This window comes from Aethina tumida, chromosome 2, assembly GCF_024364675.1.
Source record: "Aethina tumida isolate Nest 87 chromosome 2, icAetTumi1.1, whole genome shotgun sequence".
Classification (NCBI taxonomy): Eukaryota; Metazoa; Arthropoda; class Insecta; order Coleoptera; family Nitidulidae; genus Aethina; species Aethina tumida.
Window position 1 is genome coordinate 30983198 of NC_065436.1, and position 18789 is coordinate 31001986.

General features: G+C 27.2%; 2 protein-coding genes across 5 annotated transcripts in view; both read left to right on the forward strand.

Moving 5' to 3' along the window:
* Positions 1–18789, forward strand: part of LOC109605816 (neurocalcin homolog) — an 80804-nt gene that overhangs the window by 26520 nt on the left and 35495 nt on the right. The window lies entirely within an intron of this gene.
* The window catches only part of LOC109605823 (neuronal calcium sensor 2), a 75520-nt gene that overhangs the window by 26255 nt on the left and 30476 nt on the right, over positions 1–18789 (forward strand). Inside the window, exon 1 of one of the 2 annotated variants that reach the window (XM_049963476.1) lies at positions 6252–6575. The exons of the other annotated variant lie outside the window; for it this stretch is intronic. The gene's annotated coding sequence lies outside the window, so the exon portion shown is untranslated. Of the gene's footprint in view, positions 1–6251; positions 6576–18789 lie in introns of those variants that run through there. 2 annotated transcript variants of the gene reach the window in all.

Genomic DNA, 18789 nt, shown 5'->3' on the forward strand with positions numbered 1-18789 from the left:
TTAAAATGCAAATCGAAGTTTTAATGAAAATCTTCGCCAGTGTGTCTGTCTGTGCGTAACGACATTATCTACGCACAAAACGAATTAGTCGAATTCTTGAGTCGAGTACATATTTTCCCTATCTAAAAAATGCATATTTATCGTTGTAAGTGGCTTTGTAATATTGACGACGACAGAAATTCCAGCTCCAATTAGTGCCGTTCAGATAATTCATTGCATGCTATTATAACTAATATTTTAGTCGGGATTGTTCAGTGAATGCGAAAAGGCAACTGAACGAGCGAACATAATTTTTAATTAGCTTCTGATTAAATTTTAGTTTTGCTTTGTGCTCAAATTTTAAGAATTCCTTTTAATGACGACATAATTAATAACGCCTCAGGTCAGGCAAACTGAAAATTTAAAATTTATTAAATATCATAGAATTAAACTGAAAATCAACATTGTGGCAAACCAATTTTCGTCCGGTTTGCCAATCACGTTCCCAGTAAATCGTTCACTGGTGGTGCGTCAGTAATTATATGTGGTGGGAGTGGAATTAGTGAAATTGAATTTCAGCCTGATGCAGGCCAATTAACTTGGTCCAATTTAGAGATTAATTTTTATATTCGCGTGCGTTTTTTTTTTATTATTTCAGGTGACACGCTCTGTCATTTCAATTTGAATTAATGACCAATGTGTTATCGTTCTGCATTGCTGGATTTTATTGAATTTTTGTAATGTGTGGTGAATGTTCATGTAGTTGTGATATTTTATATTTCTTGGTAGTTAATAATCACATTCTTATTTAATAATAGTTACTTAAATCGATTTGTCATAAAACATGCAATATTACATTTTACTATTCGTTTTATGATTGAGATATTCTTGTTTGATCCAAGATAAGCTCAGAGTATTGATCCAAGAACAAATTATACATTTGTATTTATGGAGTCTTAAATAGCTATGTGGCAGTAATTTTTTATATTAAGAATATTTCTATTCTATTATTTTATAATTTAATTTTGTGAGAAGATATGTATGTTACATAAATTTCCATAGTAATGTCATAAAAAATAATTAAAATAATGTATATTTGAAAAAAAACTTCACATTAAATTTTTAATAAATTTTGGTACAGAAAATTATATATTTTATAGTTTTGTGGAATTAATAAAATTATACTTAATAAAATAATTAATTTTATGATTCTTTTTTTTTCATTTTTGTAAAATTTCAATTAAAATTTTATATTGTATTTAGAATATTTCTTTAATAAGAATTAATTTTAAAGAAAATATTGTTTCTTATCAAAATGCGTTTAAATATACATTAAACAAACTTAAAATATTTGTTAAGAAATAAAAAAACAATTTAAATTTCATTGAATATTTTGTTTGTTTTTTGATCATACAACAAAATATTTGTTACTCTTTAGTAAATACATAGAATATTATAGAAAAGAAAATATTTATTTATTTTCAGTGATTCTTATTAATTAATATTGTATTTACTAATAAATTTATATATATTTTTAATTAACCAACATAAATTACTGTTGTTTTATCTTTAATTTTAAATGAACTGAAAATGTGCATTATTCAATAAATATTTTTTTAATTATAATTGTTATAGACCGAAAAAAATTGTTTAGAATACAATTTAATGTAGACTAAATTAATATTTTTATCCAAGAAGGTTTATTTTATTGAATTGTCAATTTTCTATAAATATACAAATATTTTCTTTGCTTTAAACACATATTATTATATAAAATAATGTTTATTTATTAATTATTCCTTTTATTTAACTTATTATTTACAAAAAAATATTAAAAATACCTTTTTTAGAATTGTTAATTATTATTTGAATAGATGACTAATTATATGTAACATTATTTATTTCTATGTTTCAATAAATACAAGGTTTTTTATAAAAGTTATCTATGCGTATTTTGAAAACAAGAGACTAAAACATTATTATTGTATTGTAATATAATACAATTTAATGAACAATTTTTAGTTAATAATTTCTGTACTCTATTAAATACTACTAATTTTAATTTTTCCTTTTATTTAATTTTCATTATATTATTATTCACAAAAATTTATTAATAATAACTTTTTTTTAATTAACCCATGCAAACGTTTCTTTAATTTTTCTTCTTCTCAATTTTTTTATAAAAATTATATTTATCTACGCATTTTTTGCAGACTGAAAGAAGTTGCTTATAATACAATTTAAAAAAGACTAAATTCTTATTTTTTATAAGATTTATTTTATTGAACAATTTGCAGTTCTTTATGTTATATATGTATTTTCTGTACTTTATTAAATACGTATATTGTTATATGAAATAATATTTATTTATTTTTAATTATTATTTTTGTTTAATTTTTTATTTACAAAAAATTATTAATAATACCTTTTATTAAATTAACCCAAACAAACAAAATTACTTCATTCATTTTAAATAAAATGAAAATGTTAAAATACGTGACTAATTTAAATATTTGAAATTATTTATTTCTTTGTTTCAATTACTATAAGTTTTTTATAGAAATTATTATTATTATTACTCTGTACATTTTTTTAATAAAATCAAATTTGTAAATTGTTAATTTTACTTCTGTAATTTAAAATAAGAATGAAAATGTTATTTAAAAGCACGGCTCAAATAAAATATAAAACGAACAAAAAATATAAATTTGTCTGAAGTGTGATTATATGAGTTGAAATAATAAAAAACTTTAATATAAACTTTGTGCTACGTTTGTGTACAACAGTTTCCTTATTCATGCACGATTTTGCACAATTTTCCGTCCAAATCCTTCCATTAAACAGCGATTGCCGCCGAAAATAAAATAAAAATGTAGCCGTGCCACTTTTCCGGGTGCATATGTGCGAGGATGGCGGCGACAGCGGCGGCGATTTACACAAGGCTGACCACCTGTTCATACACTTTTATGCAAAGCAACCCATCCGTAGTGTAGGTAGGTGTTATAACACGTCGGCATCAGCGCCGATCGATCCTCCAGCCACCGGGAGGGGTTTGGGATTCCGCGACCACCCTTTAATCAGGCCAATTTATCGGTTCATTTCGTTCCGGCGATACAAATAGATATCGGGTACATCTTCCGACATCCGTATGTATATATGTGTGTATCATACACGTCCCGCTTATGGCGTGCCATAAGATTTACGACGAAGTTTTCGTTTCCATTTGCCTTCGGGTCGACGATTCAAATTTTAATTAAGCAATTCGATTGTTGAAAAAATGCGAATGGGGTGTTCATGTGTGATAAGATCTGTTGAACGTGATTTTCCCGCAAACTTTCGAACTTGTTAACTAGCAGAACAGAGGACGCGAACGCGAGATTGTTGCAAGCATATTTGCGGGGGCAATTTAAAGTTAAATAATAGTAGCTAATGGAAACCTTGTACTACGTAGGGGGAATAATTTATAACTAGTGAGGAACATAATCAAAGGATATTTACAAGAGGGACAACTTTGATAGATAATTAAACATCCTTTCAAAATATGTTTACTTTGTATTTGTTGTCCCGTATATCGTTTATTAGTTTATTATTTAAGAACTTTTGTTTTTATCTTTAAGGTTTAATTGAAGTGTTTTGTGGTTTTTGTTGGCGATAATAAATATTTTCAAAAACGTATCAAACAAAATTATTATTATTATATTTTGCCAACTTGAATAAACTGTTCAAACAATGTCTAATTAATTAGTAATTTTTAAGAAGGTTTCTACAAATTTTTAAATGTAGTACAAATATTTAAAGTTAAAAAGGAGATTTTTATTAAAAAATAGTAAAAAATGGTTAATTTCGTAAGAAAATAAAATAAAAATATACTATTTTTTTAGAATAAATTTTGGAAAGGGGTTCAAAAAATGAATAGTATAATTTGATTAGTAAATTTTATTACATAAAATATTAAAAATGTATCAAAAACAGGTCTTATTGTAAAATTCTTAAAAAGTAAATAAAAAAATAAACTAAAAAAGTAATCGAATAAATAGTAACTCTTATCAAACTCGACAAGAAACTGTACTAAAAATATACACTTTTTCTAGAATAATATTATAATATCTTTGAAGGTGGTACAGGAAATAAAAGTAAAAATTAATTAGTAATTTTTGTTTTATAATAATTATAATTAAATTATAGTTACATAATAATAGCTAATGTATTACTTAGGGGGAATAATCTGTAATTAGTGAGGAACAAAATCAAAGGAAATTTACAACAGGGACAACTTTGATAGATAATTGAACATATTTTCAAAATATGTATTTGTTGTCTCTGGGTCTGTTAATTAAAGTGTTTTGTGGCTTTTGTTAGTGATAATAAATATTTTCAATAACGTATCTATCAAAATTTTTATATAGTACAATAATATTTTTTAATAAATTCGCAATCTGTTACAAGTAAGCAAATGTTATATATTTTTAATAAGTTTGTGAAAGTAGTCAAATCATCATAGGAGTAATTTCTTAAAAATTGATGTTATCATAATATGATTCATAAAGTAAAAATAATTTAAATTTTTTAAATAGTTAAAAAAGAATAGTAAAAATTAATTATGAGTATTGTATTAAGAATAAATATCATTTCTATTTCTGTTAAAAAATATTAAAATATACAATAATACAACAGTTAAAACAGTGTTAAAAATGTCTAATTAGTTAAGTGTTTATTTTGTAATAATTAACAGTAACAAAAACAGGATTTTATTTTAAAATCCTTTAAAAAATGTCTAATAAATAAATAAAAATTAGTCGAATTAATATTAACGACATTAATTCGACAAGAAAATAAACTAAAAATATACATTTTTTATAGTATAAATCTTTGTAGGTGGTTCAAAAGAAGAATAGTAAAAATTTATTAATTTGTAATTTTTATTTTATAATAATTATAGCTTGTTAAAAATATTAAATATGTAACAAAACAGGTTTTTAGAAATTTATAAATATAGTACTATTATTTAAAAAATAGACGAAAGTATAGTAAAAATGGTCCTATTTGACAAAAAAGTAAACTATAAAATATATATTTTTTTTTTCTAGAATTGATTATTGAAAGTAGCTTAAAAGAAGAATGATAAAAATTAATTAGTAATTTATATTTTATAATAAATATTGTTAATTTGTAGGTTGGTAAAAAATATTAAAAATGTAACAACACAACTTTTTATTGTAAAAGAAATATTAAATAGTTATTTTTATTTTATAATAATTATTATTAAACTATAGTTTGTTAAAAATATTTAAGATGTAAAACAAAAACAGGTTTCTAGAAATTTTTAAATGTAGTTCAAATACTAAAAAAAATAAAAGTAAGAGATTTTCTATTAAAAAAATAGACGAAAAAATAGTAAAAATTGTGAATTTGACTATAAAACTAAAAATATAGAATTTTTCTATAATATTGATAATTTATTAATTTAATATATTAATCATGTAACGAAACCATGTTTCTATTGGAAATAGTCCAATAAACTAAGGAAAGTAATCGATAAAATTATAAAAATTATCTAATTTGATAAGAAAATAAAGTGGAATAGAGTTTTTAAAAAAATGTCGAATAAACTAAAAAATAATAATATAAATATTTCTTAAGTTTGGAAAACAACCGAAAATTCTTTTAAACAAAAACAATCGAACTTAATTTGTGAATAATTATTAGTTAATTTAGATATAGAATATGATTTAGTATTTTTAGTGTTACTTCAAAAATATACTTTAAGGATAAAAATATGTATGAAGTATTTCTTCCAATTTGCATTCAATTAATAATATTTATATTAGAAAAAATTAGATTTTTTTTTATCGGAGGGTTGTCATTGAAAAATAAAAAAAAATTGCTTTTGATTTTGTTATATCTGTTTTCAATTTAACATAACTAATTATTTTATGAAATCTCATATACTGAAAACGCCATGTTAAAAATTTAAAAAGTTGGAACAGTTTAAAAAGTTCAACAGCTTAAAGTAACTTATTTTATCGGCAACATAAAAAGCCAAGTTGTACAACAGTTTGTACGGACAATTGAAAATCAAGGCGGAAGGTCGTAAACGGTGGTACCAGCTCCATGACCTGTCCATTCCGTCCTCCGTTTCCCGTTCGGGCGGTCGGAGGCGGCGGTCCGGTGCTCTGGAGGAGGCGGCGGCGGAAGCACCGAGCTCGCGACACGGCGCACGGCCCGTTGCCAATATTGATCTCGAAGCGTTCCACCGTCGCAGGACCAGTCGCAGGAAAGCGTTAGTCCGGCGCGCCTCGTTCCCACACCTCCACACTATCTGATACACTCACCAGCCAGTCAATTCCTGCTGCTGCTGCTACCGCTTACCCGACGTCGTCGACTCCTGCTGCTGTGGCGGCGGCGGTGGATCTCTTGCACGGAGCGCCTGTCATGTCCTGCGTGTGGTGAAGTGGAGGCTGGATTTTTGTGACGTGACGGTCGGTTGATTTTTTTCAATTGGTTTGTTGTGGACGGTTCGGTGGTGTTTGTGACGTGCCCGTCCAACGGACTGGTCCCGACAAAACAAAAACAACTCGTGCATTTTCTTGTAGTTGGTAAGGAAACTTTATTAACAAATTGTTATTACAATTTGTGTATTTAAAACGGTTGTTACCGATTCAGGAAATGTGGTACTGAAACTGAAACGGTACTTATTAAATGCATAATTTGGATTTGAGTACGTTCTAATTGCACATTAATGGGATGTGAGCTTGTTTATAAATAAATGTTTTATTGTAGGAAATTATATGTATGGTTACCTACATTAATAATAACATATAGTTAATTACCTCGTTTATTAATTTTGCGTTGGATTGGAATATTGAACACATGGTTTGTTATTATACACAAATTGCAATGGCTTTTAATTGTACTAATTATTTTATGTATACGAGAATTATGGGCAATGTACCATAAAATGAAATATTAAAATTAATTCTCTTATTGTAAAATAAATGTTGAATAATGAACGTTTACGTAAATTCCTCATAGGTGATAAATAATTTTCCAGGTAATTATAAAACTTATTATAGTGTTTTATAAATATTTTATAATAAATATCTACATTCATTTTAATTTTTAAATTTTTATTGCTATGAATATTTAATTATTATATTGAAATTTTTGTGACATTCGTTTATGTAAATTTGTGCAAATTATGCGTTTTACATTAAAAGTCGTAGATTTATAATAATGGTTTTTATATAAATGCTTTTTGTTTAATTAAATTTCATATAAAATATGTAAAAAAGGGAAACTAAACGATACAAAAAAACATATAATACAATCAGTATTATTCCGTTGGAAATGGAATGGATTAAACTTATCTGATTCGATAAGAAAATATACAATTTTTCTACAATAGATTGTTAAAAAAGTCTAATAACTAACATAATAAATAATGTTCAGGTTCTTTGCTGTATAAATATATTTTTCTTAAGTTGACAATACATCTGAAATTTCTTGTTAATTAAATTATATATCCTGCAAACGAAGTTTGAAACAAAAAAAAAAAAAAGAAAAATCAGTCAGTATTAATCCCACATTTTCCATTGGAATTAAACATTGACATTTCCAGTGCAAATTAATATTTAATAAACCGACAATCCGTTCATCAACGCAAATTAATTCGAATGGAAGTTGCCGAAAGCGAACAAATTGAAAAGAATTTTATTAAATTTCAGCGATTCAATGACGGCCACAATTAATTATCATTCAACATGAAATCAGTGTGGTAATATTGGACATTTCCATCGAACCCGTTTTGGTGTTTTTCAGAAAATTTTTGCAATTCTGCGATGAGTCAGTGCTTCGATATGGAATACGAATGAATCAATTGGTATGCCGGGGGTTATTTATTAACTCCTATTACGTTTTAGACTATTTAAGGTCATTGTCAAAGCAATGTAGTTTAAGTTATACGTGACAAGATTCAAAGAGCTACTTACACTTTTAAATTGGTCCCACGAAAAAGTGAGGAACGTGCCGCCGAACGGCCATTCAAATATTTTTAGTAAACCACATACGATTAGTTCTTAAAATAAAAATCGGTTAATTAGTTTATTTATTTGCACGGGCTCAAATGTTTATATTTGCGTGATTAAACCATTATAGACTGTTTTTCGTATCTAATGACGTCAAAATTTGATTTACACGATCTTTTAGTGTTGGCCGTTTTCTAATTTTGGGGGGGTCCAACCTTAAATTTATTACGAACTAAATTTATCGTGAACGGTGGACGTCGTCGTCTCGGGTCTTTCATCAGTTGGTTTTAATTGAAAAACCCCCAATACCGTGAGGTTTTTCCTTTCGAAAAGTTTCAACATTTGCGGTCCGTTCTGTTTCCTTTGCTTCGGTGCTTGTTTACATAATTAATGATCCCTGGTTTTATGCCAGGATTTAAGAGATGTCGAGGCGAATAATAATTTTGGGAGAACTGAGGGATTTACGTTGGTTTCCATGTTTCCTTGTTTTACGCCTGCAACATGTTCTGGCAGACGCACAAAAATTCCCAATTGTGAAATTGTTTTATCATGGATTCACATTTTTTATGTTTAAATTGGTTGTCGTTAGTAATGGCTTTTTGAAATTCAATAGAGTCGAATTTCGATAACTTGAACCATAATTTGCCACAAGAAAAATTCGAGTTGTCAAGATAACTTATTAAATAAAATACATACATAGAAAGATATAAATGTGTATTTATCATACACTATCGCTCATATGTAGAGCAACAAATTAAAAAAAAAAAAAAAACAATCATTTTATTAAAAGAACGATTTTTTTTATTTTAAATTAATTTTATAATTATTAAGTGTCTAAATATCACCCTTTATGTACAGATATTCTTATTTACATAGTTTTTATATAACTTTCTATTTCAAGTAGGGTTTACAAGTAACGCAACCAAACTGTGTATTCAATACAGTTGATTTTATTCAGTGTTCGACATCGTTCCCTAAAGCTAAAAATGCCTAGAAGTGTTCATTTATCGATACAAATTAAACAACAAATTATTGAAACGTTGGTAAAATGGTAAAAAACAGGGTAAAATTGCAGTCGACTTAGACGAATCCATCATTTCGAGGAGGATTCTCAGTTTTAACAGAAGGAATTCACTGGAAGAAGTTCCCAAAAGTGATAAAAAAAACCCAAGACTAACGAAGCCGTGGACAGGACAATAAAAATGCTTACTTTTCGCGACTATTTTATCAGCGCATCCTGTAAAATAAAGACTAAAAGAAACTGGACTCTATGGTAGAAAAACAGCAAAAAAGTTCTTTATTTCTGCAAATAGAGTAGCGAGTCTACTTTTTTCAAGAGAACATGCAAACTGGACAGATGGGCAATGGGAACATTTTGTTTTCCGATGAAAGCTGGTTCCAATTATTCAAATTTGATGGCATTTCATAGTTGAGAAGACCACTTAATGAAAGGTATAATCCTCGGTACACTAGACCTACTGTGAAGCATGGTGGAGGAGGCGTTATGGTTTGAGGATGTTTTTCTAGGCTTGGCATGGACCCCCTGATTAAAATAGACAGGGTAATAGAGCGTTTCGTTTACCGTGACATTCTGGATATGATTTTCCATTGCTTCCATTTACTGAAGATAACATGAGTTTAAAGTGGACCTTCCAACTTCCAGAGAAGGTTGTTTAATTTTTTAGTTGCTCTACTTTTAGTTCGAATTGTCAAGATATTCGATTAAATGAGTTCGAGTTATCAAGTAAAAATTATTCTTAAATTTACCCTAGATTTCATTCCCAACCAATTTGCTTCGAGTTATCGAAGTTCGACTTATGTTCGATTGTATTTCATTAAACCGTCATCGGCTGTTGACGTGCATCAAAATCTAATTTAGTTGTGTGTGAATGCTTTGAAAAAAGCGGCCGATTTGTCGTGTTAAGTCCGGTTCATAAACCTTTTATCGCAACATCCCTCAAAACATTCAAAACGTCGAGCATGTATTCTGTAATTTATGAAATTTACTGACACACAACAATCAACTAGCCTGGCTATTTCAGTATAAATTATAAAAACAGGCCATTCTGAAATAATATTGTGGCCAGACATGCAACGATTGTGTGTGTAGACGTTGAAAATGAATTTCTGGTTTCAATGCGTTTTTATAAAGTAAATTCGCCGTTTAGAAAACACAACATGAAAGTATCCATTTCGAAATTTGGCATGGGTCTACTCCCGCTTGATTACCGGGAGTTATTTTTAATATGAACGATTAGAAATTGTGTGAATTTAAAGCGTTCTTGACATTTATATTTCTCTCAAACAAAATCGCCATTATTTCGAACGAAAATAGATTTATTATGGTGGCCTGAAAAAACACGTGAATCGCGATCGAAGAAAAAAATATTAATAATAATATTAATATTAAAAATATCCCTTTATACATATTTAGATTTATTAACTAGTTGTTTGTTTTAGTATTATCCTTGTATTTGTATAACGTAGTCCTTGACACCTGAAAATTACGTCGACTAAAAGTACTACGGAATCTTACACCTTAAAAGCTGCGTGACACAACACATTATTATTATTATTTTATCCTGACGAAAGCGCCGTTACCGGCCACTTATTGACATTTTCAGGTCTCCTGACATTTCCATGACGAGGCAATTTAAAAACTGTAAATTTGACGTCTGAACCGATTATTTCAGCTCGGTTAAACACATGCTTATCGGCCTTAAGTGATTCCTTTTTTGATCCGTTTTCGGCGGTCAAAAATCCACAAATTACAACTTGGTGGTTGGATAAATAAACTGAAACATTTTTAAATCGGCCACGATAAAAATAAATGTGTTTTATATTTAACTAATTAATTTTTTTTATACAATTCCGCCTCTTCCCATTTATAATGCGTCATGGATATATATCAAATCAAATTTCCTCTCCTATTAACAACCTCCATCGTATTGATATTCTAAATATAAATTTCGTATTAATATGAAAAGCTATTTTGTTGAATCGATCGGGGCTCACATTTGACTGTACGTTTAAGAAAGTCGTTCTTTTCGCATTACACGTAATAAACGTTTAAACGTTAAATTTCAGAATAGCATTAAATTTAGAACTACCGAAAATAATTCGAGGGACCGGTAATTGTTTTATCAACATTCGTTCAAAAATTGTTTGCGTAAAATTAAATTTGGTGGGACAGAACTATTAAATTGTATTAATTTATGAAGTACGAGCGATGATTTGTTATGAAGCGAATTTTCTGGCCGAGTAACAAAGTCGATTCGCTAATAAAACACGGGGAAATTAAACAATCTATTAATATATATAAAACAAGTGTTCGTTTGATATGAACCGACGCAGAAATTACTTAAATTTAATATGGAATCACTCAATTAGATTCGAACCCAGGCTTTTAACTCTAATTGTCACATATTTGTTTAGCGCAACGTCCCCTTTCAAACAACCCTTTTCGCTGCGTCACACGGAATTATTTCCTCTTGTCCGCTTTCCTGCTTTTAATGCTTTTAATAATAGACACACGGAACATTAGAACTGTGTGAGGGACATGATAATGCAATTTATCTCGGATATTTTAAGCCGAATAAGAAAATTCAGGTCGGGCTTCCCGGAGGTGATGTAAATAAAAATTGAATCGGGGTTGTAAAATGTTTTGTTTTATCTCATTTGATGATTGAACATTTGTTAAATTTAAAATTTTGTCTGGTGAATTTATTTTTGTACAGTTTTTTACAATATTTCTAAAGGTATAAACCAATTAAATTTCCTGTTTTTCAGAAGTATGTGTATAATTAATATATTATTCAGTTGTTGCAAACATTATATTTAGATTTAAGATTTTAAAATAACATTGAAAATTTAAGAAAATTATAAACTAAGATTAGATCTGCCTTTGACGATGAAAAGTATTATTTTACATAAAAAAAATTAATTTCACAACTGTATATTTAAAATGTGTTTTACTACATAATTTTCTCCCATAAATATTAGGGAAGCCTGCTGAAATTGGCCAATCTAATAATAAATTAAAAAATTTGGATTTTTTCATAAAATATATTTGATTATTTTACTATTTTTCGTTTTATTTTAAATAATATTAGTAAAACATGGATTACAACCATTTATTAAATATGTGTATTTCTTGATTTTTTATTTTATAATATTATTTTTACTTATAAAATGAACTACATAACATTACATTAGAAAAAATATTAATGTGTTTTACTACATAATTTTGTTTAACTCCCATAAATATTAAGAAAAAAACGGGGGTATTGATTGATATAAAATTCTCCTATTTTCCGTTTCATTTTAAATATTACATAGATTACAAAAAAATTGTTGAATATGTGTATTTGTTTATTGGATTTATTTAGTTAAGTATTCATAGTAATTAGAGATAATTTATTTCTTTATTTTATAATATTGGTTTCTTAAAAAAATGAATTACACTTAAAATTAGAAAAGTTATGAGCAAAAACATAGATTTCAAAAAATTTATTGAACATGTGTATTTATTTAATGAATTTAATTAGTAGGTGTATAATGTAATTAAAGATATTTGATTTTGTGTTTTAATACTATTATTACGGAATTTTTACATTAAATCATATTTAACAGTAATATCTCTGAAACCCCTAATAATTTAAACCATACGACATAATTGTTTGTAACGAACGTGGTAATTTGTCAAATCTAATTATCTAATTTGTAATTGGTAATAATTCTAAGCAATATCCTCGTAAATAATTTATAACACCAATGAATTTAATGAATTTAGTTAGTATTCAAAGTAATTAAATTTCTTTTTTTTTTGGTGTGTTAAATTTGAAAATAATAAAAAACAAAAGATAATTTTAATTCTAGTTAGTGGTTTTATTATCTTTATTTTTATTACCAATTTTCTATAAATTCCCTTTAATATAAAAATTAATTTTATGCCTTACAATAAATTGAAAACAATTTTCGTTATCGTTAATATTGTCACTGAAATTCCAGTAAATCATATTTGTTATTAATATCTCTGAATAATTAATTACTCTGGACAAATTAAACTATGTGGCACAAAGTTTTATTGTGCAAACAATTGAAATTATTTATTTTATTTTGATGAAAATTATAAGTAGAAAAATGTTTTTTAAATAAGTTATGTAAGGAAATAAAGATCCTTGAATTATAAAAAATAAAATTTTATATTAGTATTTTTATTATTTTCATTTGAATTAGTCAGTTTTAATACCTTTAATTACCGTTAAATTAATGATTTTTAGGCCTAAAAATAATTTTTAAATAAATCGTTATTATTATTACTGTGAAATTTCCACTAAATCAAATGTATTCATTATTAATATGCTTGGAACCCATAATTACTCATATTTTATTACTAACGATATAGATCTTGGACAATTTAAACAATGTAACACAAGGTGTGTTTAGAACAAATATAATTAACTAATTAGTAATTAGCACCTAGTCAAATCAATACCAGTGCTTATTATTTAAAAATTAAAAATTGTAGGTTTATACACTTAATAAGTGATAATTAATCATATTTTATCACCAAAAGTATGGATGTTCCTATTGGCTTCAAATTAAAACTGTGTGACACAAAGTGCCATTATACATTGTGTTTTTAGAACAAGCGTGGCAATTTGTCAAACATAATTACCCAATTAGTAATTGGCAATTACTCGAACCGATATCGGTGCAAATCATTTAAGCAGCGATTTTAACAGCACATAAAACTTGGCCGGATGCCCGCCTCCAAACTGCATGGAAAATCTAAAAGCGTTGTGTGTTCAATTTCTCGAGTTCAAATAGAAAAAAAGTGTAGTGGAGCGCGGATTCGGGACAAATTGCACAGACCGAACCGTGATCATGGATCCTTGGGGTCCACGATAAATTCGGTCTTTGGAAAAGCCATCGCCGTCAGCCCTTCATTTCACACCCTAATGATTTCTCCGTTGAAAATTTATCGACTCCACTGTATTTATGTTTGTGTGTGTGTGTGTGTGTGTGCCAGAACCTTACGTTACCGACGTTGCGTTACTCCTGACACCTCGTGAATTATTTATATTCAAATTTCGCATTGTGCCATGCATCGAACAATATATTATGGCGGATAAATTATTCATGGGTATATGAAAGTCGATGGCGTCGAAAATGAGAGAGCTCTTTAAAGCTGAGCCGCGTTGCATTTTAAAGGACCTGATTTTCTGTTAGTATTGAAAGGTTTTAATATTAATACACGACGACCGACGCAAAACATTAACGTTTCATCACCAATTAAATTCATTATTATGGTAAATCAATACGTTACGTTGGGAATAAAATCCGTGCACAGGCCAATTTTCGTCGGTGATTTTTCATCAGCAACTCAAATAAATACGAGGTTGCATTCCGCAGGGATCGTACGGTGGAAAACTGGGACGGAACGGGCAATAAAATGGAATCGTAACGGGCGAGGAGATTATTTAGGTTCGATCGATGCATGGTACTGGAATTCACTGTGGAACAACGGTATTATTCTTTAATGCAAAATCCGAAATAAGCCCCATCAATGTCGGTTACCGTTCCGGACACTGGGAATTGGGGAGCAAGGGACAAAGCGAAGGGAATAACTGATACCAAAGGAAAATGAAAGGGATTTTTGAATTGACGGTTCAATAAATATAAAAATGTGGCATTTGTCAAAGGTATTTCTGTAGAATTTTAATGATTTTAATGGGGGAAAATCAGTTATAAATTTTAGATATTAGGTTGAATGGAATTTTTAAAATAATTTAATGTGTTTTATAGAGTTTGTTACATACAAATTTAAGCTTCCGATGTCGATTGTTAAAATCAAAGAACATACCCGACGAGAGAGCGTTTAAAAGAAAGTTGTCTCGTTGTTCAAAAGGTGCGACCACAAGTGGCACGAGTCATCGGGATCTGAGCCGCAAACAAGGGAAATAAATATAAAGACCGTCTGGAAAACGTTTTGCAGTCGACTGAAAATGATGGTGAGACGGAACCGTTGAAATAAAGTCAATAGAACGACGCACCGTAATGAAGATGAAACAAATGTGGTGTTGATTAAATCATCTGAAAGAGAGGTTTTTCTGTTTACCATTTGTTCATAGCAGTTGCTTCTCTTTTTTAAACAAGTTTTGTTATACTCTCATTTTAATTAAGCTAAATAAATAAACTCGTTTTTAAACAGTTAAAGAAAACTTTCATTCAATTTTATAAAAAAAAATAACAAAAAAAGGGTATATTTTATTTTATTATTTAATGACATAAAAATAAATTTGATTAAATAGCTCATTAAAAATATCTAAATGTCCAAAATTATATAAAAAATTGAATAAATGGTTCATTAAAAAATATGTAAATATTTTAATTTATGTAAATTGGAACCAATTATTTAAATAAGTAGTTTTATTTGACAGTCATAAAAACTTCCATTATAATTTGTTAGCAATTTTTAATGAGTTCAAAATAGTTTTCTAGACAGTGATTGGCAACACAAAAGAGATATTTCCATAAAACATGCATTTTTATATCTATTTTACAATTTAAAATATTACTAATTAATAAGTATAATAGAATTGAATTGAAGATAGAACATTGAGTATTTATTTCATTTTAAAATCATATAAAGAAATTTTATTTTATCAAGTTAAAACTTTTCAGATCAACCATTATTTTAAATATATAGTATTAAAAGTTTTAATTGTTATTTTTGGGTAAAGGCATATTTTCATAAAACAACATACAACATATGTGTATTTTATAATTTAAAATATTACTCTTTAACAAATATAAACATGAATTAAAATGAAGATAAAGCATGGCATATATCATTTTAAATGATATAAACAAATTTTATTTTAACCAAAAACTTTTCAATTTAACAATTTTTATTTAAATGCCACTCAATAATAAAATATTTTAAATATATATTAAAAGTTTGTAATTAGTTATTTTTGAGCATTTTTATAAAATTTTTAATTATCAAATTGATTGTAATATTTTAATTATCATTTTTATTTAAATGCAGTACAATAATAGAGTATTTTGTATATACTCCACTAACATATAATTTGTTAGCAATTTTGAATAATTTTTTTTCCAAAATTACTAAAGACAGTGAGTAGCAACAAAAAAGGCATATTTCCAAAAAAAAAAAAACAAATATTTATGTGTATTTTACAATTTAAAATATTTCAGTACAAGCATGAATTGAGATTAAGATAAAATAATGCATATTTTATTTTAAATCATATAAACAAATTTTATTTTAACGTAAATATAACAGTAATAAAATATTTTGAATATATAATATTTAAAGTTTATAATTATTGATATTTTTAAGCATTCTAATAACCATTTTTATTTAAAGGCAGGACAATAATGGTGTTTTTTGTGTATCACTGTAATTTTAAATTTCAAGTTTTTTTTTCCAAAATTAATTTTTGTTTTATAGAGAGTGATACAAAAGGCACATTTCCATAAAACCAGCATTTTTATGTGTATTTAACAAGTACAAACATTAATTGAATAATAAAATAATGCATATTTTATTTTAAATCGTATAAACAAATTTTATTATAACATAAAAATTTTTAATTCATCAATTTTTATTTAAATGCAACTCAATAATAAAATATTTAAAATATATAATATATTGTTATTTTTGAATAAATGTTTTTAATTACTAAAATTAACTGCAATGTTTTAGTAACAATTTTTATTTTAATGCAGTTCAATAATAATATTTAAACATATAATATTTAAAACGTTATAATTATTATTATTTCTAGGCATTTTAATAAATTTTTAATTATCAAATTTGACTGCAGTGTTTTAATAACCCTTCTGCGTAATTTATGTGACTAAATAATAATAAACCCTGTCCCATTTCGGCTCGAATTAAATTCCTGCGTGTAAATTTAATTAAACTAGCCCCACGCTCCATAATTTTCATTCGAAACAATACATCAAAAACACCTCGTTATTTACCTTTTCGATGGGTACAAAACGTGTGCTCAACCCGCAATTGGTATTCAAAATTTTATTGTACGCCAAAGTTTACTTTTAATAAATCCCTGCTCATTGTTCAGCGTAAAACACATACGACTACAATGCAATTTCGATACTTTTCCGAAAGCCGCAACTGCGGTAGGAAACGGTTCTTTAAACACGAAAAAGCCGGACTAATCTCTCACGAAATTGATTTGGGATTTTTCGCCGTCATCTCCATTTAAACTCCCCCGTTTCGGCGACTTTAATTGTTTACCGACGAACATTTGTATGGCGGATCGATTGACGATCAGGGGGTGTGTATTTTGATTTTATCGCCGCTTCAACGGCGATAATTTAAATAAGATCCGCAAATCTGGGTTTATGCGCCAATGAAAATTTATTGCGCCCGTAAAGAAATACGTTCCGTCCGGCCAATTAATTCGAAACGATTTACGATGGAAATTCCTGTTTTGTTACCTTGTTGATTTAGCATGATCGAATCTTTTATCGTGCGTCCTCTACTTTTATTTCTCCGGGAAAATGGATTGGATAATAAGAAGTAAAAATAGCAAATGCGATGTGCTTTTTTATTACGTACTTTATTGTGCGGTGGCTTTTGTTTTATTAACTGACTTTTTAATCCTATCACGTGAGGAATTTGGTTAACATAATGTACCTACAAAATAGTTTAGAACTGTTAGTATTTTAGGAACGAAAGCTGTACTTATTTTTTCGATTTGTGACTGTTATTTTATGGAATTTGTATACAATATTAGCATCTAAATTTAGATGCGTTCATTGCTCATTTGTAAATGTTTACAAGAACCATGCGTTACAGTGTTACTAAATACTGTATAATTAAGTGAGTGTTTCGAACACTGGTGTAACATAATTATTCATTTCTAGTCAATAAAGCGGGCATTAAAACAAAATTAATTTACACTTTTTTAAATTACATGTTTATAGATTAACGACATTTTTATCACAACTTTTTGATCTGACTCTAATTTTGTTTTTCCACCAACGTTAATGACAGGAATTATTAACTTATTAAGCTTTCAAACGCGTTTTTCTTTAAATTGAGTCGTTTTATGAATAATTTCATTTAAATCGTTTTTAATTGTATATAATAAAAAAGCACATTCAAAATTATTATTAATTTGATTAAGTCCAAATTGTAATTATTGGGAGGGGAAAGATTCCATCATCATTATTTTTATTTTATGTTTATTATGCCGTACATTTGATTGTTAGAAAATTATAGGAAATATTATTTTAAATAATAAAATGAAGTTTTTCTTTTACTTTATATTTAATCCAAGTTTATTTATTTTATATACATATTTGTGTAGATTTCCACCCACCTATATTTTAATTTTAAATTAATTCTCTTTTTTCAATTGAATTCGACTTTTGAGCTGCAGCTTTTTAAAATATGCATATTTTAAAAATTAGCATTTTTTAATCACTTTATGCGACGAAAAACCGGAATGGTTTCATTATTGTTTTAAAATTAATCTTATTAAACTTAATTCTGTGAAAAGGATTTATTTTGTACTTGCATTAATTAAAAAATAATGAAATTTTATTTTATAAATATTTTTCATTTCAAATCTCTCCTTACATTTATTTTTTTAATTAAAAAAAGTTAGTTACATTAACAAATCATAAGATATATCTAAATTTGATTTATGAATAAAAATTTTTATTTATATATATTTTTTATTTTTTAATAAAAAAATTAATTTTATCATAAAAAATAATG